Here is a 25,294-nt window from a genome sequence, read left to right as displayed (position 1 = left end):
TTAGAGGGCATGTGCTATCAGGAGAGGCTGGACAAACTTGGGCTCTTTTCTGTGGAGTGGTGGAGGCTGAGGGGTGATCTGTTGGAAGTGTATAAAGTTATGAGGGGCATAGATAGGATGGACAACCAATATCTTTTTCCCATTATTGAGTGATCCAATACCAGAGGGCATGCATTTAAGGTGAGAAGGGGTAGGTTCAGAAGAGACGTGAGGGGTAAGTTTTTTACTCAGAGAGTGGTGGATGCCTGGAATGCGTTGCCTGATAGGGTGGTGGAAGCAAATTCATTGGGAGCTTTTAAGAGGGGCTTGGATGGGCACATGAATGAGAGGAAAATGGAGGGATATGGGCATTCTGTAGGTAGGAGGGATTAGCTATGTTGGTACAACATTGTGGGCCGAAGGGCCTGTTCTGCACTGTACTGTTCTATGTTCCCACAGATTGGAAGGTAGCAAGTGTAACCACACTATTTAAGAAAGAAATGAGAGAGAAAACACAAAACTATAGATGAGTTAACTCAACATCAGTAGTAGGGAAAATGCTGGAACCTATTATTAAGGAATTGACAAAGGGGAGTGTGGAAAATAATAATAGGATTAGACAGTCAACATGGGTTTATGAAAAGAAAATTATTTTGGCAAATGTGTTGTAAATTCTTTAAGGTTGCAACTAGCAGGATAGATAAAGATTGTCTATTTGGACTTCCAGAATGCTTTCAATGAAGTCCCACACAAGAGGTTTTTAAATAAATTTAGAGCACATAGTACTAAGAGCAATATAGTGGCATGGATTAAGGATTGGTTAACGGACAGAAAAGAGTGGAACAGGCAAAGTGAATGGGCAAGGATATGGCAGGTGGAATATAGTCTGGAAATATGAGAGGTTATACACTTTGGTAGAAAAAGTAGAAAGCTGGAGTATTTTTAAATGGTGCGAGATTGAAAGTTGTTAGTTTATAAAGGAATCTGATTGCCCTTATTCATGAATCGCTTAAAGTTAACATGGTCCAACAATCAAATAGAAAGGCAAATGATATGTTGGGCTTTATTGCAAAAGAAGTTGTGTACAAGTGTAGAGATGTCTTACTGTATTTATGTAGAGCCCTGGGAGGGTCTGCATCTAGAATATTCTATACGGGTCCAGTCTCCCTACTTTGGAAGTATATAATCATGACAGAAGGAGTGCAGCAAAGCTTGTCCAATTTGATTCCTAAGATGGAGAAACAAGAGACTGCAGATGCTGGAATCTGGAGCAAAAACTAAACTACTGCAAGAACTTTGCGAGTCAAGCAGCATCTGTGGAGGCAAAGGGATGTGTTGGCATTGAGGGCTTGGGGGGGGGGGGTGGTGGGGAGAAGGAAAGATAACTGGTATATGGAAAAGCAGGAGAGGAGCTGGTAGGAGATAGATGGAACCAGATGGTCGGGGGGGGGGGGGGGAGGGCAGGGAAACAATTGGCAGATGGAGCCAGGGACAGCCCTTGCAGGTGAGGCAAAGATTCACACGCACTCCCTCCAATCTGGTCTCTTGCATTTGGTGCTCATGGTGTGGTCTCCTCTACATTGGTGAGACCAAGCGTAGAGAAGGCGACCATTTTGAGAAGAACCTGCATTCTGCCTGCATCAGTCGTCTTGAGCTTCTGGCTGCATGGCACTTCATCTCCCCTTACCACTCCCACACCAACTTCTCTATCCTCAGCCTTCTCCACTGCTGCGGTGAGACGAAACGCAAACTCTCAAGAACAACATCTCATTTACCACTTGGGTAGCCTACGGCCCAATGGTATGACTTCTGAATTTTCCAATTTCAGGTAACCCACACATTGTGTTTCTTTCCCACTCCCACCAGTTCACCCAAGTTCTCTCTCCATTTGATCACTTTTGTCATCCATCCCCTCCTCCCCCACCTGGCTCAATGTGAACTCATTTTCTCCCTCATCTGGTTCCACCTATAACCTACCAATTCCTGTCCCACCCCTGCCCACACTTCAATATAATAGCCATCTTTCCTCCTTCTCACCACCCCCCAGCCCCGTTCCTAATGCAGGGTCTTGACCTGAAATGTCGACATAATCTTTTTGCCTCCACAGACCCTCTGAGTTCTTGAGGACAGTTTTGTCTTACAAGAAGGGATCAAGCATATTGGCCCTGTACTCTCCAGAGTTTAGAACAATGAGAAGTGGTCTCATTGATACACACAAAATTCTTAAGGTGCTTGGCGGAGTAGTTGCAGAATTGATGCTGTGTGTCCCCTGGCTGGCGTGTCTAGAATCAGGGGTTACAGGCTCAAAATAAGGAATCATCCATTCAGATATTTCTTCACCCAGAGGTAGAGAATCTTTGGAATTCTCGACCCAAGAGAGCAGTGGAGGCTCAGTCACTGAATATATTCAAGAAACGGATTGATTTGATTTGAGTGATTGAGTTTTGATTTTCATGGAACCAAAGTTAGTGCAGGAATCAGCTGTGATCTTATTGAATGGCGGAGGAGGCACAAGGGACCTAATGGCCTACTTTACTTTCTAGTTGTTAAGTTCTGCAGTTTTTTTTGCTTTTCAATCTTTTAGAATCTACTTAGTCAAGACACCCCAGCCTAAACTCCAGAGAGATAGGCTAATTCTACTCAATGTACACTCAGCCACAAATATACAATTAAAACAAGGGCACTGGATGGATAACTATCCTATATTCTGGTGAACTGTTCACAACCATTTTACCCAAAATGCATTTGAGCAATCAGAGTCTTTCTACCTTTGAAATTGGATCTCCTTCCTGTAACTCCTGTAACTAAAAATAATGCTCCCTGTGCCATTTTCTCTTGTTCCTTTCCAGCTGCAAATATTTCAGCTTAAGTATTGTTTCTCTTCTTCAATCCTCAATGTGTTGAAGTTAAACCCAATCAGAAAAAGAACTGACACAATTAATGCTCCTAAACCAGGTAGATCTGATCTGAAAATCCAGTGTTATATTTTCTACATAAACTTATCTTTTACTGGACGAATTTTTCATTCATCTTCTAATCTTCAAGCTTCTGAAACCCAAGCTTCATATTAACTCATGATTCCTTCTAATTTAGCTTGACTTCCCTGAACTCTTTCCAAACTTTTGTCGTGTATTGAACAATGAAGTCTTGTCCCTTCATCTTTTAAAAAATGAGCTGAACATTGAAATGCACAGAATGAAAGAACATTCATTAACATGCAGCTTTTTTGACATACAAGGAAAGACACTGTACTTCTCTTGTCTACCACAAGCAACATCAGGAACTCACATATCGATAATAGTGAATGATCCCTAACAGGGTGGTGTCCTCTGTGGTGCATTTTGTGATCTTATCCATGAAGCAGAGGGAATATTAACATCATCCTTCCTTACATTAAAATAGTATCCTGAATGAGAAAAAAGATATGGCAAAAACTGTAAATATGTGCACTCAAACCATACCAATTAAACTCACAAACAACTTTAAACCAAGAAATTGGTGATCATAAAAATTATAAGAGGAATGGCAGATTTCTCTTTCCTCTTTCTGCTCACTTTAAAATGGATACATGCAGTCAGCTGTCAGTGTTATCTCAGTTTAAGCGCTTTGAAATAACCTACTGATGAATTGGAAATGAACAAAAGGATTTATGATGTTAGTGAGATTTGATGTCTCAGCAGGTAAACCTACAGTGAACTGCACCATCAAAACTGCAACACTCTTGCCTCTAGCACAACTATGCTGGTGAGAAAGATACAACTCACTTAAGGACTTTGGTTCAGTTTTCAAGTATTCATTTAGCAGAAACTCAAACTGAACTACTTTTAATAATGTTTCTTTATGGAGTCAAACAAAAGCATATTTGAAGCGTGAGTATTGGGTTCTTTCCTGTTCTTGTAACTCCCACAGTGATGGTTAAATGGGTAGAATAATCACGACATGGTAAACTCAACTGAAAAGAACGTGCCTGATGGCTAAATGGACTTTCTTGGTTTCTTATTGTCCTTTTTTAATAATGTATTGGTATGTTGAAGCTCTTTAAAATTTAGGTTGTTTCTGAATTCGAAGGAAACTGTTCTGAGAAACCAAATGCCATTTTCTCATTTAATTCCTTCTTTAAGTACAGAAGACCAAAGCTGTCTTACTTAGGTGCCATAGAAAAGTTCCATTCTTTGTTATCTACTCCATTACCTATTATGGCTGCTGACTCAAACTTTGGTGTCCTGCTGACCCTCTTTCAAACCTTCTTCATCACCCAAAAAGTAGATGAAAGAAATACTGAAATAAAGACAAAAAATCTCAAACCTGAATTGTTACTTAAACACTTCATAGATCCATTTTTATCAGTTGAGCATTTTCAGAATTTTGCATTTTGATTTCAGGTTATGAGCACCTGTAGCGTTTTATTTTTATGGAAGAATATACTGAAAGAGTGCAATGAAGTCAGCGCAAAGGGGTTGTGCATGGCATAAACAAGGACATGGATGGTTGGTTGAACGTACTCTTTCTGTGTTATAGATGTCTTGTTTCCGTGTTGTAAATTCTCAGTAATTATATATAAGATTATTTATTTCTACCTCCACAAGATTTTATACCTCACCGTCTCTGCCCTTTTCATTACCTTGTGTCTTGGTTTCTCTTTCTATTTGTGTACTTCTGCTCATTCTTTAAATAAAGTTGGTACTCATTTATCATGGATAAGATAAACTGCTTGAGAGAACAGATGAAACACATATCTTTTAAGAAATATATTGATACTGTCCACTAAAGTCACAAATACCAGCAACTTGAATCTTTCTTCCTTGGATTTATAAAGCTATCTGTAAGCTATGGAAAGAAAAATTTGCATTTTAAGAAACCCTTCTCACGTGTCACAGGATATCCAAACTTTACACATAATTAATTACTTTGAAGTGTAGCCACCCCACTAGCATTACACACACATACACACACACAAAGGTTCCACAAATGGTAATGAGAGACACCTGCAATAAATCGTTTGGTGGTGCTAATGTTGACTGAGATATACTGACAGATAGCAGACCAAATGCAGATTTTTAAAACCAAAAAATCATCTAACTTCTGGGCATAAAGTGAACTCTACTGCAAGAGAATACATCAGAAATTCAGTACACCAAACATACATTTCATAGGGTGAATCGAAGACATGCAGGAAGCCTCCATGTTAATTATGCGGTTTTAACATTTTAAAGGAGTCCAAGTACGCTTATATAGACATATATGCAATTCCATGATGGTTGTATTTGATTAACATTGAGCTCTCTAACTGTATAACATCTTCAATCATAATAATTCCATGGATCTCTGTGTATGAGGAATCTAATTATGATTTTCAGATTTTATGCCATTCCCAAATGTTCCATTCATTGCGAATGCAATTTTCATTCAGATTTTCAGGATTTTTTTTAGCCATTTACCAAATAGTCACTTTTGTCCCTAACAGCCTCAGCATTATCATGATAGACTTCACCACAGAAATTCAGTCACATCTGTGATTTGCAAAGGAAGAGCAAAGAAGAAATCCCTGGCAAGTCTGGTTCTCCTCCCACATCCTACATGTATCTCAATACCAGAATACAGGTGACCCTCTCATTACGGGGGCGGGGGGGCTGGGGGAGGTGGGCGTGTTGCGTTCCTAGACAATGGTCACTATTATGATCTACTGTAACCCAAAGCTGTGTAATCTGCATATGCATCAAGAAACACATCTTGAAAAAAAAATTTTGTATTTATTTATTTACTTTATTTCTCACGTAAATTGCACCAGAGCAAATTTTATTCCGTATCTCCAAGTTTTGGGTAGTAATTTGTGAATTCTACAAGGATGAATTTCTGTTACCCAAATGTCCATAACATAGGAGTCACCTGTGTACAGAATGGTACTCACACCTTCAGTTGACAGGGAATCGAAAAAGAAGAATTTCCACTTATAATTTTACGTTCCAAGCTACTTCAAAGGAGCTATGATTAAACAAATTCAAATCATGTGAAGAGATATTAAGACATTGACCAAAACCTTGATCAAAGAAATAAATTTTAATAAGTCTCTTGAAGAAGAGACTGCATAATAAGTTCAGGGAGGAAATTCCAAAGCTTGTGGTATAAGCTGCATGCTCCAGCCACAAATTCAGTCTCAGAGCAGGTACGACTACACTTCCTGTTGCTGTGTATGGCACTATATCCACGATCTTCTGTGCATCACAAGCCTTCCAGGGTGGAGCTGAAATTTGCAACAAATTTGTCATCTGCTGCTGCACAAAGCACACCTCTGACGCATTCTGTTCCAAATGCATCTTATTTTCCCTTATCAGACAGCTACAGATAGGGCAAGAAGTGGCTTTGAAAGGATTGCAGACTGTTCCATGATGGAGGGTGCAACGCTTTGTGATCACTACATGTCAAATTAGAAATGCATCGCAACTAAAAGTGATTCCAGACCCTCAGGATCAAATGGCATCTGATCATGCACAGCACATCAAGGAGGTCAGTGCCTGGCATCTTGATAGCAGTCTTGAGCCTTCATTCTGCAGTGGATCTCTATCACATCTGCATTTGCACCCCTATGACATTCAAAAGGAAACTGCTGAACAAAGACTAACTTTTGAAGTCCCTGTTATTGGTACTGGTATGCAACTCTGTGCATATATGAGCAATCTGCATAAATTGAATGCCATGCTTCCTCAGGAAATTTAATAGACCATACATCTGCATGCTCAAACAATGACTGCACTTCTCAACTGCTCAGGAGGAGTCATGCAACACTCAGCAGAGATGGGTCTCAAGATCCACAACGGACTACCTCTTTCAATTGTGGACAATAGGAACAACCCCAATTTCCCTATGTCCCATGTGCTGTATATGCTGTAAACTGTCCAGATAAAGTGAGGCTTGACTCTACTACTGTGACGTATCTCAAAAAATAAAGGAGGAAAAGAACTTAAGTGGTATCCACTTAGGAAGCCTTTGCATATTGTTTCCAATATAAATAGTGGCTTGGTACAGAATTGTGTGCTTTGCTGCTAGAAAGTGAATGAAAGAACAAGTTGAGGAAGAAAACAATAGGAATGTATCCAAAGCTCTTGAGTTGGTTGTAATTGGCAGGAAAAGAAGACATTTCCTGGCTGCCATTATAGGGCAGTCTTATTGATTGTATCAATGGAAGGAAAACTACAAGTCAGCAAGCACAGGGGTGATGGGTGAACATGGCTTGGTGCGAATTAGTCATAGATGACACAGCGCACTATTTCAGTCATTTTCCAATTTTAGTGCGGCAACACAGTGGTACAGCTAGTAGAGCTGCTGCCTTACAGCTCCAGTGACCGAGGTTTAATCCTGACCTCTGGTGCTGTCTGTAGGTTATTTGTACATTCTCTGTTTCATGGGTTTCCTTCAAGTGCTCTGGTTTCCTGCAATATCACAAAGACATGCAGGTTGGTAGATTAATTGTCCACCATAAATTCCCCCAAATGTGTAGGTGAATTTGAGCAGGTTTGATGCCAACATGAGGAGAAAAATATGTAATGATTAGTGTAGGATCAATGTAAACTGTTGGTGAGACTTTTGTGGGCCGAAAAGCCTGTTCAGTGCTGTATGATGCTATGAATGAGTGAGGCTCAGCAGGAGTTGGCCGGAATGCTCAAGAAAGGCAGCATGAATGAGGATTTCAACAGCTGAGGAAAGCCCAAGTTGGATAATGCTACAAAGGTACAAGTATATTGTAGATAGGAGGTCTGAAATATGGAATCAACATGGTTCAAATTCAGAGATCTGCCAGGGATGCAGCCATGAGCTAGAGAACAAATGGCTTTGCTCTTGTTGAGGATGGGAATAATAGTTTGTGAGGAAAGTTCAGACAGAGCTAGATTTTTTGAGGACAGTGATGACAACAATAGATTTGAAGAAGAAGAGGGCAGTCCCTGAGGAGAGAGAACCATTAATGTTACCAGCTAACACAAGTGGCAAGAAGAGAAGTAGGATGATCAGTATTTTAGTTGGATTAGGTCGCAGGGAGCAGGAACTGGGGCTCACTGACAAGTTGAATTTGTGAAAAGCCTGAAGGGAGGTAGGAAACTGGAGAAAGACACTGGAGGGTGGTGGGGGTTGGGGTGGGGGAAGCAGTAGAAAATTGATCAGGTTCACAAATCAAAGGAAGAGTTGGGGTAGAGCCAGCAGATCAGATAGTCCTGATCTTAGTGACAAAGACTCCACACAAAGACTCCATGCTCTCTGAAACGGCCTAACAAGCCAGTCAGTTGTACCTTGCTCCATTAAAGCAGAGAAATAAAACCAGACGAACCATCCAGTATCAATTACGAACCATATTTGCATACAGCTAAGTCACCCAAGCCCAACAGAACTTGTAAAGTTCTCCTCAAAAATGTCTAGACATTGATGTCCAAATTGGGAGAGCTGCCCCAAGGACTATTCAAGCAAAAGCCTGATATAGTCATAGTCACAGAATCATACCTTATAATGTGCCAGACTCTCCATTACAATTACTGAGTATATCCTGTCCAACCATGAGGTTGGCACAGAGCTATACAGGTAGAAGGGAATCGTTCTGGGAGTCTCAACATCAGCTCACTTGTCATGGCATCAGGTCAAACATGGCAAGGAGACCTCCTCTTGATTTACACCTACTGTTCTCCTCAGCATTGAATCAGCACTTCTCCATATTAACCAAAACATGAAAGTAGCAAGGGAACAGAATATAGTCTGGGTGAGGGGACTTCAATGTCCACCACCAGGCAGCACTGTCACTGACCAAGCTGGCCAAGTTCTGAAGACAATACCAGCAAGATTGGATCTCCTGTAGGTAGTGGGCAAACCAACACAAGGGATAAATCTCCAGGTCCTCATTCTCACCATTCTAGACAGGTCATGTTAGTGCTGATAGAAGTGGTTACTGCATAGTCCTTGTGGAAACAAAGTCATATGTTCACAAAGAGGATCCTCCATCATGTTGTGTGGCAACATAATTATCCTAACTGGAATGGACACAGAACAAACCTAGCAGCTCAAAACTAGGCATCTGTAAGCCACTGTGGGCCTTCACCAGCAGGAACGTACCCACCACAATTTGTATCCTCATTGCCCAGCATATCCTTCACTCTACCATTATTGTCAAGACAGTGTGGGAGGTTGGGGGTTGGGGAAAGGGATGAGCTGGATCCACCACTGGTTCAATGAAGAGCACAGAAGAGTGTGCCAAGAGCCACACCTGGTGAATCTAAAAATGAAGCAGATGCATGCAAAATTACAAATACACTGTGCAAAAGACAAAGCCAAATGATCTCATAACTGAATGATCAGATAAAAACTCTGCAATACTGCCACATCTAATCATGAATGGTGGTGCACAATTAAATGGAAGAAATGGCAGATGCTAAAAGCAATGTTGAAGCATTTGCAACCATGCTCAGCCAAAAATGTCGAGTGAATGATCCATCTTGGCTTCCTCACAAGATACCTACCATCACAGAAACTAGTCTTAAGATGATCCAGTTCACTCAGTATTTTGTCAAGAAATAATTGAGAGAACTGAATACAGCAATTGCCAACCACACTGTAGTATTGAAAACTTCCACAACAGAACACGCCACTAGCCAACCTGCCTCAGTACAGGTACAATATTGGCATCTATTCAGCAAGGTCAAAAATTCATCACATAGGTCCTCTTCACAAAAAAAAACTATTCTAATCTAGTTGATAACTCTACAGTCGGCCTATTCTCATTCATCACAAATGATTCATTGTCTTACTGACAGTGCTATAAAGCTGCACTTATTCTCCAATGGTCTACTTAATGCCCGGCTTTGGTTTTGCCAGAACCATCTGGCTCTCGACCTCAGCAGAGGCTTGATTCAAATATGGACCAAAGGTCTGAATTCCAGGGGTGAGATGAGAGTGACAGCTCTTGTCATCAAGATATTATTTGACCAATATTGCTGTCCTGGTAAACTGTAGTCAATGGATATCATGGTGAAAGCACATTAATGTTTAGATTCATATCTCACAAAGGAAGATGATGAAGGTTGTTAAAGATCAATCACCCTGTGAAAGAAGCAGTCTATGCTTGCATGCAGCAAGAACCAATTAACATTCAGTTATGGGCAGGTAAGTTGAAGGTAACATTTGCATGTGCCAATCAAAGACACCTCTTATAAGAAAGAGTCTAAATGCACACCTTGATACTCAATGGGACTAACGTTGCTGACAACATCCTTGGGGGTCATCACTGACCAGAAACTCAATTGGGCCAGCCACATAAATACTGTGGATACAACAGCAGGTCAGAGGCTGGGTATTCTGTGGCAAGTGACTCACGCCCTGACATCCCAAAGTCTTTTTACCATATACAAGCAGAAGTCAGCAGCTGAATGGAGTACTCTCTACTTGCCAGCCCCATTGACATCCAAAAAACTCCACACATTCCAGGCAAAGCAGCCTACTTGATTGGCATCCTATAAACCACCCCAAACATTCATTTCCTCCAATTATTGTTGCAACGTGGCTGCAGTGTGGACAATCTACAAAATGCAGCGCAAATACTTACAAAGACTACTCTGATAGCACCTCTCAATCTCACATTGTCTTCAACTAAGAAGGACAAGGGCAGCTGGCACATGGGAACGCCACCACTTGGAAGTTCCCTTCAAGTCACACATCATCCTGATCACTCTTACATAATAGCTGGGTTTAAATCCAAAACTGCCCAACAGCATTGTGGGAATAGAAGGATTGTAGCAGTTCAACAAGGCAGCTTATCACCACCTTTTGAAGGGCAATTAGAGATGGCCTATGTTAACCTTGCCAGTTTTGCCCACATCTTTAAAAAAATGAATTAAAAAATGGTCTGCATCCTTTGAATGATGAAAGCAAAATTATATTAGCACTATCAGGAGGGGCAAGGTTGACCAGAAACTGCAAGCCATGCACCATCACGACAAAGACAGTAAATTAATTGTCTACTTCAAAACATCTATCTAAACATACCCGTCAGAAAGGGGCAAGAAGAGCCCTGTAATAATAATGCTCAGGCTTTTCATTTCTTACAGTAGAAAAGTACTAACCTCTCATCTACTCACAATGATGCACTGGAGATCAATAACAAATTGGTGCATATGACTTGTGTTATAAACTGAAGTCCCAACACTCCATGGCACCTAAGAAATATATCATAATTGAAACAATTCAAATCTCCCCATCACCACAATTCTACATTTATGTCGTAGCAAAATAAGGTGCAGAGGTTAAAGGCAAGGTATGTTTCCCAAAAGTACCAATGAATAGAGAAAGTTAAGAAGACAGACTCACCTCAATGCCCTGACTTTAAAGGAGGGTATCTTTTCAAGATTTCCTTTAAAAGATATCAAAGTCAAGGGACATCTACAAAAAAAATTAAAAATATATTTTGCCTTCAATGAAAACAGCAAATAAACTGGATGGTTGATAACAACCTCTAGATTGTTATGTTAATCAAATGTATTCCAACAGACCTTGCACTTCCTCTGATTTCTCACTCTTTTGACTCTCCAACAAGCCTGTTGATTGATACTTGCTATATTATTTCTGCAGTTTGCCTGTATTATTTACCTCAGAAGAGCACTAGACTTGTATTCTGTTGACTATGGGAGATTAAATAGTAATCTAATAGTAATGGAGTTGTTAGGAAAGAAAGAGAAAAATCTTTCCATCTCATAGAAGCCCAGAACAAGAGAGATAACCTTAATCAGCATTAACCTATTATATGGTGATAACAGAAATCACATTTTAACACAAAAGATAGTGAGAATCTGAAACTCTCTCCCAAAAAGTTGTTCAAGTTGAGAATAAATTGAAAATGTCAAAAATCAAAATGGATAATTTTTTGATTTGACATATCGTTGAAGAAGATTATAAAACCATCGCAGATAGTTAAGATGAGGATCATTCAGCATCTAATCAAACAGTAGGAGAAGCTTGAGGGGTTGACTTGCCTTCTCCTCTTTCTTTGTTCCTTAAAAATCTGACTTTAGATACCACATCATAGGAGATTTAGATTAACGTATGCATATAATTAAATATATGTTATTTGCATCCAAATCAAGTTGGAATATATTACACCTGCTTAAGATTTTCATACAATCTAAACGGCCTTACATTAGCAAAGTAACTACATCCTGCCCATTGTACTGACCAATGAAATCCGGGTTGGTTTCACAATACTGGCAGATCAAATCTGTAATCAATGGTACCCATGGAATTTAGGTAAAGTTAAGGAAGCTGTTTTGTACTTTCTTCTCTTGCACCAAGTATGTCGTTTTCAAAATGCACAATTCAAAATATTCAATTCCTTAATTTACATAATACATCTCAAGTTCCATCATATGGCTTCATTTTACCTATTCACCATACAAAGCAAATAAATCATAGCTTAACATTTTGATGCAAATCAGCATAATTACCACACACTTATGATCCATATAGTCTTAACATTCCCACATGGGACATCACACTGTAGACAATTTAGAAGCCAGTGGGCTAGAAATTCTACCTAGAATGAAAATATGCATTAAATTAATGCTGCACAAGAGTCCTCAAGAATTTCTCTGGATCAATGACCCAGAACTCTTGCTGCTAGGCTAGTAACTGTAACCCACAGGGCCATAGGGGAAGGATTCTCACTTGTACAAAGTGTACAATGCATTAATGCACTTCAGTGCTACAATTTGTTGGCCTTTAGCACAATTCTACACATTAACCATATCTAATTTTGGGAGGTACAAACAAAGCCCAACTTACCAGTATATATTGTCATAGAGGAACCCATGAAGCAGTAGTTCACAACTGCTGAAAGTGGTGTGGCAGTGGAAGAGTTATTGGAAGTGGTGTTGTGGCTTCAAGAGACTGGAAGTCAAGAGTGCCAGCACAGATGCAGGAGAAGACAGTCTGCTTCTCCAACACTCGATCAGACATTATAGCTGGAGAGGTAGACACCCAAGGAGAGAATCAGACACCATGCTTTCCTGATTGAGGATCATGTGCAATCCAGTGCTACTGTAATTATGCTACATATGCTAACACCATGCCTATATGTCCTGCATTATTTGTGCATAGGCACATTACATGGATTCAAATTTACATTATATACAATGCGCTACAAAGTCCTGAATGTGTTTTATGATTGATTTTATACTCCAGTTCAAGCAATTGGACTCCTCCACAAGAATAAATATCTCTGTATTGACTCTACCAAACCTTATCATACTTTCATTTCAGTAAAACTGTAAGGAAGTTAATAGTAATAGTACTTTAAATATTTTCTTTATCTGTTAATTGAGATAAGAATAGCAAGGCATCCAATGCCATGTGGGAACTACAGAATGCTGCCCTTGTCCTGGATGGCTGCAGGTACAGGAAGTGTAGACATATGAAGAAGTTCAAGCTCCAGGCTTTGGAGCTTAAGTAATAGTAGATGTCATTACTTCATTATGAAGTTGATTGTTTCATGGAAGTGGTCACCATGCTGCTCAGGAAAGAGGAGGCACATAAGGAATGGGTGACTTCCAAAGTGCAAAAGAGAAGGAAGAAGAGCTGACAGGTACTTCAGAGACTCTAAGAGTATCTTGCTCTCTAACCCATATTCAGTCTTGAGTACCAATGAGGGTGAAGTTTTCCCCAAGGGAGTGCAGCCACAGCCAAGACCATTTTATCAAGAGCAGCTCAGCTGTGCTGGAGGGGAGGAAAAAGGTCAAGGGAGCAATAGTTATAGGTAATTCTAAAATTAGGGGAGCACATTGGCATTCCAAATGTAACTCCTGGGTGGTATTTTGGTTCCTGGTACTAGAGTTAAGTGACCATGGATAATCTGGAGGGGGAGTGCACAAGCAGATGTTGTGGATCATAGTGGTACCATAGGTAAAAGAAGGGATGATTTCCTGCAGACAGATTTTAAGAAGTTAGGAAAGACAATAAAAAATGACCTCAAAAGTGGTAATGTCCAGATTAATCACTAGGAGGACAGCACAGATGAATGGATGGCTAAAGAGATGCTGTAGGAGGGAGGGCTTTAGCTTCCTGAAGAATTGGGAGCCATTTCTGGAGGTGCTGGGAGCCAGACAAGCCAGATGGATTGCATCTCCCCAGAGTTGGGAAGAATGCCCTCACAGGAAACTTTCCTAGTATTGTGGGAGGGGTGAGGCTTAAATTAATTTGGCAGGGGATTGGCACAGGAAAGTAGCACTTAAAGGAAGAAAAAAAGTGCTAAAAGGATTGGGAGAGATAAATGCACCAGAAAAAAAAGGAAAAGAATGCTTTTAGAGAGGACCAAGGGAGAGTACAAGAGAATCTAAGAGAGTTTACAGTTTGCTGTGCATGTATGTAAACGCAAGAGTGTATTAAATAAGATTGATGAATAGCAGGTGGGATTACAGCGTCTTGGTTAAAAACAAAGTATTGGCTAAAGAAAAAAGGCAGGAATGGATCCTAAGTACTCCTTCATGCAAAGTATTCATGAAAGATTGGGAAGTGAAGCAAAGAGAGGCAGTGGCAGAGTTAAGAAACAAGATCTAAGTGGTGGTTGGATATTACACAACAAGGACTTTCCTATATGGCATAAACTAGCGTAAAAGCTATTGAGGAGCAAATTTGCAGGGAAATTGCAGAGATGTTCAAAAACCACAGGTTTGTGACTATGGAGGACTTCAACTATCCAAATATAGACTGGGATAGCAATAACATAAAAGGCAGAGGGGAGAAGGACTTCCTTGATCAGTATGATTTTGGCCTAACAAGGAAAGCAGCATCGTTGGATTTTGGTTCAGGCAATTCTTTGGTGCGAGAGCAAGTTTCAGTGGGGCACCACTGAGGCAATACCAACCATAATATGATAATGTTTAAAATATCTATGAAAAAGACTATAGACCAATACAAGGTAAAGACATTCAATAGAGAAAGGCCAATTTCAACAAGGTGGGACAAATATGGCCCAAGTAAACTGGAGTCAAAGCTTGGCAGCCAAACTTGTAATTGAACAATGAGAGGATTTTAAGGTGGAGATACCTCAGCTAGAGCCCCAGGAGGGAGAAGGGTAAGAAAATAAAGGCAAGGGTTGTCTGGATCACCAAAAAGATAAAAAGTAAAATAGAGCAGAAAAAAAGAACATACTGTCAGATCCTAGGTTGTTCATGCAAACCAGAATGAAGCTGATTGTAGAAAATTCAGAGGGGAAGTAACAGAAGCAAAGAGAAAACATGAGAAAATACTGGTAGTAAACATTAAAGCAAACCCAAAAATGTTATATATGCATGTGAAAAGGAAAAGGATTGTAAGAGGAGTGGTGAGCTTATTGGAGGCCAAAAAGGGAAACTAGTCATGGAAGTAGAGGGCATGACTGAGGTATGAAATGAATATTTTACATGCCTTTATCAAAGAAGATGCTTCTTGAGTCTCAGCAAAAACAAAAAATTGACATTCTAGATGGGCTAAAAATTATAAAGGAAAGATTTGAGAAAGTCAGCAGGGATTTGTTAAAAGCAAATCATCTCTTACTAATTAGATGGAGTTTTTTGAAGTAATAGAGAAGATCAGTGAGGGAAATATGATTGATGTGGTATATATGGACTTCTAAATGGCATTTGATAAGATGCTACATAATACCCTTGTCATCAAGATTGAAAGAATAAAATGGACAGTAGCAGCATGGATTGAAAATTGGCTGAGTAAAAGGAAACAGTGATGTTAATGAAAGGTTGTTTCTCACTCTGGACGAAAGTGTATAGCAATAGTTTCCAGAGGTCGATATCAGGACCATTGCTATTCATAAAATATATTAATGATTTGCACCTGGGTGCACAGACTGTAAATTCTAAATTTTTGGAGGCACAAAACTTGAAGAAGGAGATGCACAAAACTAGAACTGTGAGAAGGACAGAACAGGCTGATGAATAGGTGAAGAAGTGAGGATGGTAGGGTGGGGAATGCGATGACATTTAATGCCAGAAAATGTGAATGATTATATTTTAGTAGGAAAAGTGAAAAGGGACACTCTAAACTAAAGGGTTCAATTCTAAAAGGAGTACAAGGGCAAAGAGACCTGGGACTATATGCACAGAGTTCTTTGAAAGTGGCAAGGAGTTGACATTTGACATGGCCCCCTTCCCTACTGAACCATTCTGTGATTCCATCATGTTACTGTCTAGCCTCTTTTTTAAGAGAAGGATGCTAACTTGTTTATCGTTCTTAATAGTTCTGAAATCTCGATCTGATGCTGTTCCTGTAAATCTTTTTCATACAACTCAGTGCCTCCATATTTATATATTTATTTATTTGTTGTGAGAATATGGACACCACTGGTAGGTCCTCAGATAATGAAGCAATCCTTGCAAGATCTGGTAATATTCAGCCATGGCCTGGTAAGTGGCAAGTTGTGGCGACTCACCGTCTAGTTGGGCGAACCGGCTCGGCAGTCGGGTCGCACGGCGTCGGAGCGACGAGGCCCAAGATGGCGGCGGGCCTCGTCTTTCCGAGCGACGGGGAGAACCCGCGCGCGGGAAAGCCCTGATGACGCAGGACTTACGTCATTGCCTGTTGTTTTGGGCGGGAACATTCTCCCTTAAAGGGCCCGCGCAAGGCGGGAAAATAAACCAGTTCAGTTTGGCGATCCTCCGAGTAGAGTCTTGTTTTATTCCGCGGTAGCAACCGCTACAAAGTAATATTTAGGTCATACAAGCACCAGACTATGGCCATCTTCAACAATACAGAACCTAACCAGTCTCGGCTTGACTTTCATTGCAAATCTCCTTCCAGCAATATTCTAGGGGATATTATTGACCTGAAATTTAACAAGACCAACCATATAAATACATCACCCATAAGAGAGGTAAAAGACTGAGAATTGTGACTCTCCAAAGCATTTCCACAACCTACAATGCACAGGTCAGGAATGTGATAGAATTCTCTTCACTTGCCTGTAAGGATGTAACTCCAACAAAATTTAAAATAATTCAAGACAAAGCAGACTGTTTGACTGTTATTCCTTAAACAATCACTCCCTCAACACCATGGTGTAAAATGTATCATTTAGAAGGTGTACTACAGCAAATTACAAAGGCTTCTACAAAAGAACCTCCCAAACTCACTGCCTAGTAGACAAGGAATATAAGTACACGAAAACATTACCACCTTCAAATTCCTCTCCAAGTTCCATGCCATCTTGACTCTAAAAATAATTACTAATCCTTCATTATCATAAGGTCAAAACCTTGGAACTTCCACAGGGTGCTGTTAGAGTACCTTCAACATATGGACTGCAATTAGGGATGGGCAATAGATGTTGCCCTGCCAGCAACGTATGTCTGGAAGAATAAATGAAAAAATACAGACCAATTTTTCTGGCATGTTAATATCTTCCTATTTCATAACATGATCAGAACAGAATACTTTACTCCAAGTATGGTCTAAGCAAAGTATCAGGTTACAAGTTTAATATAACTTTGCTTTTTAATTCTATTCATCTAGAAATTGTTTCCATATTTATATAATTCCATCTTACCCTGATTCTTTCACCTGTTATACAGGAGTTTGGAGCACAGTATTCTTGTAAATTCTGGCCCATTGCACAGATTTGATAGTATATCTTACCTTCAAATTGTTTATCTGTTCACTTGCTGGCACACGTTTACTCCAGGCAGCTTTCAGCCCCCCATATCATACCCCTATTAATCTCCATTCCCCACTGCCCAAGTTCCTTTGACTTCAAGGTTTTCATCTTCTCCCTGGGCTCTTCATGTTTCCCTTTCCCTCAGTTGATTGAATTTTTCACATTCCACTTGTGACTCAAGCTTTCAATCACATATTAAGATTTTTAAAAAATCACAGCTTGATCACAAGATAAGGGAGCAGAAGTAGGCTATTCGGCCCATCGAGTCTGTTCCAAAGAAAAGGAAAAAAGAAAATGAGAAATTGGGGGGGGGGGGCAAAAAAAACCTAACCACAATTTCCGGCCTTATCCCCATATCCCTTGATACCCCGACTATTTAAATATCTATCTATCTCTCCTTAAACACCTCCAATGATCTGGCCTCCACTGCTGTACGTGGCAAGGAATTCCACAAATTCACCACCCTCTGGCTAAAGAAATTTCTCCTCATCTCTGTTTTAAACCTGTACCCTCTAATTCTAAGATTGTGCCCTTTGGTCCTGGACTCACCCACCAAGGGAAACAGCTTGACCATATCTACTCTATCCAGTCCTTTCAACATTTTAAATGTCTCTATGAGGTACCCTCTCATTCTTCTGTACTCCAGTGAGTACAGTCCAAGAGCCGACAAACGCTCATCATACGTAAGCCCTTTCATTCCGGGAATCATCCTCGTAAATCTCCTCTGAACCCTCTCCAACATCAGCACATCTTTCCTAAGATATGGGGCCCAAAACTGTGCACAGTATTCCAAATGAGACCTCACTAGTGCCCCGTAGAGCCTCATCAACACTTCCTTACTTTTATACACTATACCTCTAGAAATGAATGCCAACATAGCATTTGCTTTCTTTACCACCGATCCCACCTGGTGGTTAACCTTTAAGGTATCCTGCACGAGTACCCCCAAGTCCCTTTGTACTTCTGGACTTTGAATTTTCTCTCCTTCTAGATAATAATCTGCCCGTTTATTTCTGTTTCCAAAGTGTACAACTGCACATTTCTCAACATTGAATCTCATCTGCCATTTCCTTGTCCATTCTCCTAAACTATCTAGGTCTCTCTGCAACCTTCCTGTCTCCCTAATACTCTCTACTCCTCCACCTATCTTGGTGTCATCCACAAAGTTAGCCATAAAACCATTTACTCCATCATCAATACAAAAGTCAAGATCTGAATCAGAAGCAGGTCAGCAGACTTCAGAATATTCATATTACAGACATCAGTATCTACAGTGGAGGAGCATGAGTCCAAAGTCCAGAGCCTGAGCTCACGCGTAAGAACTGAGTGCAGACCTGGTACTTGATTGTGACCTCGCTAAATGAAACAGAACAATGAGCTTACAGAGGATAAGGATGTGCCAATGAGCAAAGACATGTTTTTTTTTAATTAGCAAAATTAGATGTTAGCAAAAGTAAAATATATTCTTTAAACATTTATCAAATAATACAACATGAAAGAGGCCATTCAACCCCTCACAGCGATCCCATCATGGGAATAGAAACAATTCTTTGAATATAATCAAATGGCTAATTTTTAAAATAGGCTTGTAATTGTTTAATATCATCCAGAACCTCAGGATTTTGCAAAGTAGTTTATTGTCAATGAAATATATTTGAAAGATGATTGCTGTAGTGAAGAAAGAAATGGTGCAGCCAATTATTGCATTGCAAGCTCCCACAAACAGCAAAATGATAACAACTAGGTACTGGTTAAAGCATAAATATTGGCCAGCACTTCTTCAAACGAGTTCTGTGGAGCCTTTAACTTGGGAGATCAGATGAAGCTTCAGATTAACATCTCATCTGAAAGGCAGTGTAGTTTTTTCAATGCTGCACAAATGTGTCAGGTTTTTGTGCTCAATTCTCCATGTATCAAAATCCTTTTTTTCGATATTGATAGATCTGTTTCCAACACATTTTCAAGAGGGGATTCCAGGACATAACAGCTCACTTCACTGCATAAGAAAAATGATCCTCAACTCCCGTGGTTTCTCTTAGCCAATTATTTTAAAAGTGTCCTTTAATTTAAGAGTTTCTTTTGTAATTTCTATACAGCTAACCAATCCTATTTTCTGCCTTATTCAAGGCTTGAATTCTTTTAATGAATTTTAAGGGCACGTTTGTTTTTCTTCACTACCCTCTATTTTCCTCCATTTGACTTGAGATTGTTTCTTTTGTAGTTCAGATGGTGAGTAGTGAACCCACAGCACTAGAGATCCTGAACTGGCCAGTGAGCCACCTTTATATTACATTAGTGCCACTGGCACCTGGGCTAAAAAGTTCCAGGCAGTTTGCCAGATTTGCAATAATTGCTAACCAGAATAACTCAATATAAGCAGGTACTCCTGGCTATAAACCTTAATGCATCTTACAAGTTTACTAGGACAATGAATGACAACCTATAAAAGAATAGTTTTATGAAGTCATACTTCACCACCCTTTCAGACAGTATACTCCTGTCTCTGGGTTTTCCAAACCAGTGCACCTACAGTGAGATCAGGGGTGCACAATTGACTACCAGATGTGCAAATGGAGCTCACCTGTACTGATATAATTCACTTGTGGTGAGTAAAGCTCTGTACCAGAAATGCAACTCAACCTTTTATGTGGTCAAAAACAAACCTGGGGTTTAACCACAAACTTCTAACTCAGAGAAAAGAAAAATACCAACTCATCCAAACTGATTCTATGTGGAACTAGTTCAAGGGTTTGACTGCTTTGCTCTAATAGGTCATTAAGTTGGTCTATTTGTACAGGCGAAACAGGAAAGTCCTCATTGTCTGTTTCGCAAGTACACTAACATACATCAGAGTTTAAAGTGAACATTCATATGTGGTGGATCTGGTCCAAATTCAGAACAACTGCCCTTTCCATTTGAACATCCACAAATTTTAAGAGTTAGCCACATATAATTCTGCCATGGAATTAATTTGTAACATCTGTTTAGAGTAATTATTTTAGATGTACAACTATGGTCATCATACAAATCCACTCCCAGTGTTCTGGACACCTATCGAAGTAGAATGAAACACTCCAGACTAAGAAAACATGGTATTAAAATAGTAATTTCATAAAGAATACTTCATTAATAATAAAACAGTTTATTTTAAGGATGTGAAAGATGCCAAATAAACATTATTTCTTTCTTTAGTTTACGACACCCAAATGAACTGCCTTTAAATCATTTCTAACATTTTTGTGTTAACATTCAACAAACAGTTCTCAGAAAACCCCAAAGCTAACCATGTCATTAGTGCTCCCTTCACATCTATGGGGAAGACTCTACATAATTTACTTCTCTAGTAGAATGGCCTCTCTCTCATATCCTCTCTTGCCAATCAAGTCTCTGTTCCCTGTCCCCCCCAAGGGAAAACATCCTTTTTGTCAACTGACCTCACTGACTGAATCAGAAATTGCAAGGGAAACCTTGCTTCTACTGCTTTTTGCGCAGCTTATGGGCAGACAGGTTGTCCAATTTAACCTTATAAATAGTTCTGAAGTTTTGTTTGGCAATTATATTTCCCCATGTTCTAAAGACACTTGTTGGAGCACATATCCCATAATTTACCTTGATGTCCAATTTTTATGTGTGAGATTAGACACTGAGAGTCAGTGTATTGAAATTATTTTAAAATACAACAGAAAGAATAGATAAGAGTAATGCGATAAATGTAATAGATCTGGATTTTCAAAAACATCTGTGAAAAGATGCAGCAACTCAGATTGTGAGAGGATGTGGAATTGAGGGACAAGAGGCCAATTGAAGAGCAAAACAGAAAACAAAATGTAAAAATTAAAGATATTTATCCAGACTGATGCAAAGTGAAAAATTATGATCCACAAGGATTGGTACTGGGACCATTGGTATCAGTAATCAAAAGAACAAAAGTTCAAAAATTACAGTTAACATTGCTATGTTAATGCTGGGGAAAATTGACAAGTTGAAGTTTTTGTACTTTTTTATCATTTTGATAAAATAAAAATGCAGACAATATTTCTACTGACAGAAAGAGTTTACTTAAGGTTAATAGACAATGTAAATAGAAAAAGAACTAGGTGGTTGATTAGATTTTATTTTTGTAGAAATTATTAAGGATAAGAATACACCTTGAAAGGGTGTTGAAAGTAAAAACTGCGAAAAAAGGAATAGGATATATATCTAATAATGAAAAGTTTGCAAGGATATGATGAAAGAGCAGGGAAGTGGGACAAGTACGTAGCTCTTTCACAGGGCTGGCATGATGAAGTCTAAAGCATCTGGCAGTGTTGTAAGATTCAACAGGCTAGAAATTCAAATAAATAGCACATGGCTTTTCTGTGTTACTTGGTTGAGTTTTGGAGTAAAGTAAATCATCAAATGCATGCAGAACTTCATAGCGCACTTACTGTTCCATGCACATGATGTGTCTACACATAAAAGGCACTGTGACATGCAGCAGTGATATCAATTGTTGTCCCAAACAATGACATTTTGAAATTATTGCCACGACATCAGACTTCAGCTATGTGACAAATAAGCACCGGGGGCCATGAACAGTAAAGTAGCCCTTAACAGGTGTAACTTGAAGGGTCGGTCTAACATTTCTGTGTTAACATTCACTGAGCAGTTCCCAGGAAAATCCTAGATTTTCATCAACATTTTGGGTTGAGACCTTTCATCTGGACTGTAACTATGGAAGGAAATGGCATTGACTGTCCATTTCCCTCCATAGATGCTGCCTGACCTGCTGAGTTCCTCCAGCATCTTATTTGTTGCTCCAGATTCCTGCATCTGCAATCTCTCATGTCTTTATCCATGAAGACCTTGGTCTCATTTTCAAACTACCCACCTGGTCCTGGACTCTCAACCAATGTAAATAGTTTCTCTCCATTCATCCAGTTGTTCCTCTCAATACCTTGAAAACATGATCAAATAATTTCCCAAATATCTAAATTCTAGGGACCACATCTTAGTTAGAGTAATCTCTTTAACTTGGGATCCAGATCATCCAGAGAAATCTACATTATACTCCTCTCTGAGGTGTTGCCGGGAGTGCAGAATGTATTCGTGGACTACCTAGGGCACCAGGGAGATCAAGAAAACTCAAGGGTCAATGCACATAGATTGTTGTCTCCTTGAATCTCCATAATTTATGACTTTTCACCTTTTAGAATACCCTTGTTTGATCTTTTGCAGGCTAAAAAGTCAATAATCTTACATAGGAAATAGAAGTAGGGGAAGGTTATTCAACTCCTCATGCCTGCAATGCCGTTTAAGAAGTTCACTGGCATTTTTTGCCTCAGCACCACTTTCCTACACCAACCGCATATTCCTTAACTCCTTAATTTCTAAAAATCTATTCATCTCTCTCTGATATATACACTGAGCCTCCAAAGCACTGCAAAGATTCACTACCCTCTGGGTGGAGAAATTTTTTCCCGCGGCAATGCTGAATGGCCAACGCCTTATTTTCAGACTTTGACCCTGGTTCTAGACACTCGACCCAGAGGAAATATCAGTTCTGCATCTACCCTGAGAAAATTTGTTTCCCTTAAAATCCACTTGTCAGAACTCTGCCTAATCACTTAGTCTATCAATAACTTTGTACTTTAGTAATTTCATAGCTCCATTTACACTGTTTACAATATCCTTTATCATCTACAAACTTAGATATATGTTATCTATTGCATTGTCTAAGTCAGTAATAAATATGGAAAATAGTTGAGATCCAATACAAATTTCTGCAGGTCAGTGTTCATAACATTCTGTCAATAACAGATTCTGCCCATTATTTCCATTCATCTCTTGTCATGCAACCAATTTTTTGTCATATCAGCAACTTGCCTTCCACGAGTTTAACTTCTGTTGACATTCTCTATAATGGCCTCTAGAATCCATATACATAAACATCCACATCCATTGACATTCTCACTACTTCAGTCATCTCTTCAAAAAATACAATAAGGTTTCATCAAAGATGACCTTGACTTTCCAAATTCATAATGGGCTTTGCTGATCAAATGAAAATGTTCAAGGTATTCGGTCCTTAATTCTTTAATTATATTGTTCAGTAATTTTCCGACCCAAATATTAAGCTATCTCTGGTTTCCATCCCTCAACTCTTATAAATGCTGAGTGGCATGCACATTTTTCCAATCTAAAAGGAATGACTCCAAAATCTTCAAAACCTTGTCACTCTTTATTGTCTAATTGCATTCATGAATTTTAATTAGATCCCATCCTTTATTCAATATTATCTTTCTTGTGATGTCCAGTGTGCTATCTTACTCTCTACCCATTTACAAATCATTAATTATATCCACCATTTCCTTATTTTTATTTACTATAATCACTGTTAGCTGTTTTCAAGGACTCACATTGCTGCTGAGCACCATTTTCTTCCTTACTTAATTGTAATATCTTGAGTATTAATTTTGAAATCACTTACACAAATTTCTTTTGACGTTACCTTATTGTAATTTTTATGTTTTGCTTAGAAATAATAGAATGGGTAACTAGCTATCATGTTGAGTTATTATCCCATCACTATGTTGAACAATATAGAAATTCTATCCACCAACACTAAGATACACCAGAAATGCAAGCATTCAAAGCAGTGCAGAGAACAGCGAGGAGATCAGTTTCCAGGGACAGGGGTCTGCATTATAAAGAAAATCTGAAGAAATTAGGTTTAGGCTTAGAAACAATTGCATAGCATGTGCTTTGTATTTGCTACTTGAATAAGTAAGACTGCAAGACTGATCACAGCAAGAAGGGCAACTGAGAAAAGCCTGGTAACTACGGGCCTGTGAGTCTAACATCAGTAGTATAGATGTTTTTGGAAAAAAACCCGAGGAATAGGATTAATCTACACTTGGAAAGTCAAGAATTAATCAAAGATAGTCAGTGTGGTTTTGTTAGGGGGAGATTCTGTGTGACCAATATAATTGAATTTTTCAAAACGGTAACAAAATATGTTGATGAGGGCAGTACAGTTGATATAGTCTACGTGGACTTCATGAAGGCCTTTGACGAAGTCCCACATGGGAGACTAATCCAAAAGGTTAGATCCCATGGAATCCAGGGCAAATTGGATCCAAAACTGGCTTAGTGATAGGGGATAGAAACTGATGGTGAAGGGTCATTTTTGTGCTTGGAAGTTTAGAGCCATTGGTAGACCACTGGTGCTGTGACCTTTACAGTTTGTCACATACATTAACAATTTGGATATGAATGCAGAAGGTATGATTAATATGTTGCAGAGGACACAAAAATCGGTGGTGGTGTGGATAGAGAGGAGAATAATCTTAGGTTACAAGAAGATATTGATTAGTTGGTAAAATGGACAGAGTAATGACAGATGGAATTTAATTCTGCTAAATGCAAGGTGATGCAATTTGGGAGGACTAATTAGGGTTGGAGATACACAATGAATGGTTGGACCCTAGGGAGTATTGAGGGATTCCTAGACTTGTACTATGGCATACAGGTCTAGGAATCCCTGAAAGTGGCAGCACAGGTAGATAACGTTGTGAAGAAGGTGTACACAACACTAGCCTTCATTTGCCAGGGCACAAAATATAAGAACAGGGAGGTTATGACACACTTTATAAAACATTGGTTTGGCCACAG

Source organism: Pristis pectinata, chromosome 23, assembly GCF_009764475.1.
Source record: "Pristis pectinata isolate sPriPec2 chromosome 23, sPriPec2.1.pri, whole genome shotgun sequence".
Lineage (NCBI taxonomy): Eukaryota > Metazoa > Chordata > Chondrichthyes > Rhinopristiformes > Pristidae > Pristis > Pristis pectinata.
This window is presented reverse-complemented; position numbering follows the sequence as displayed.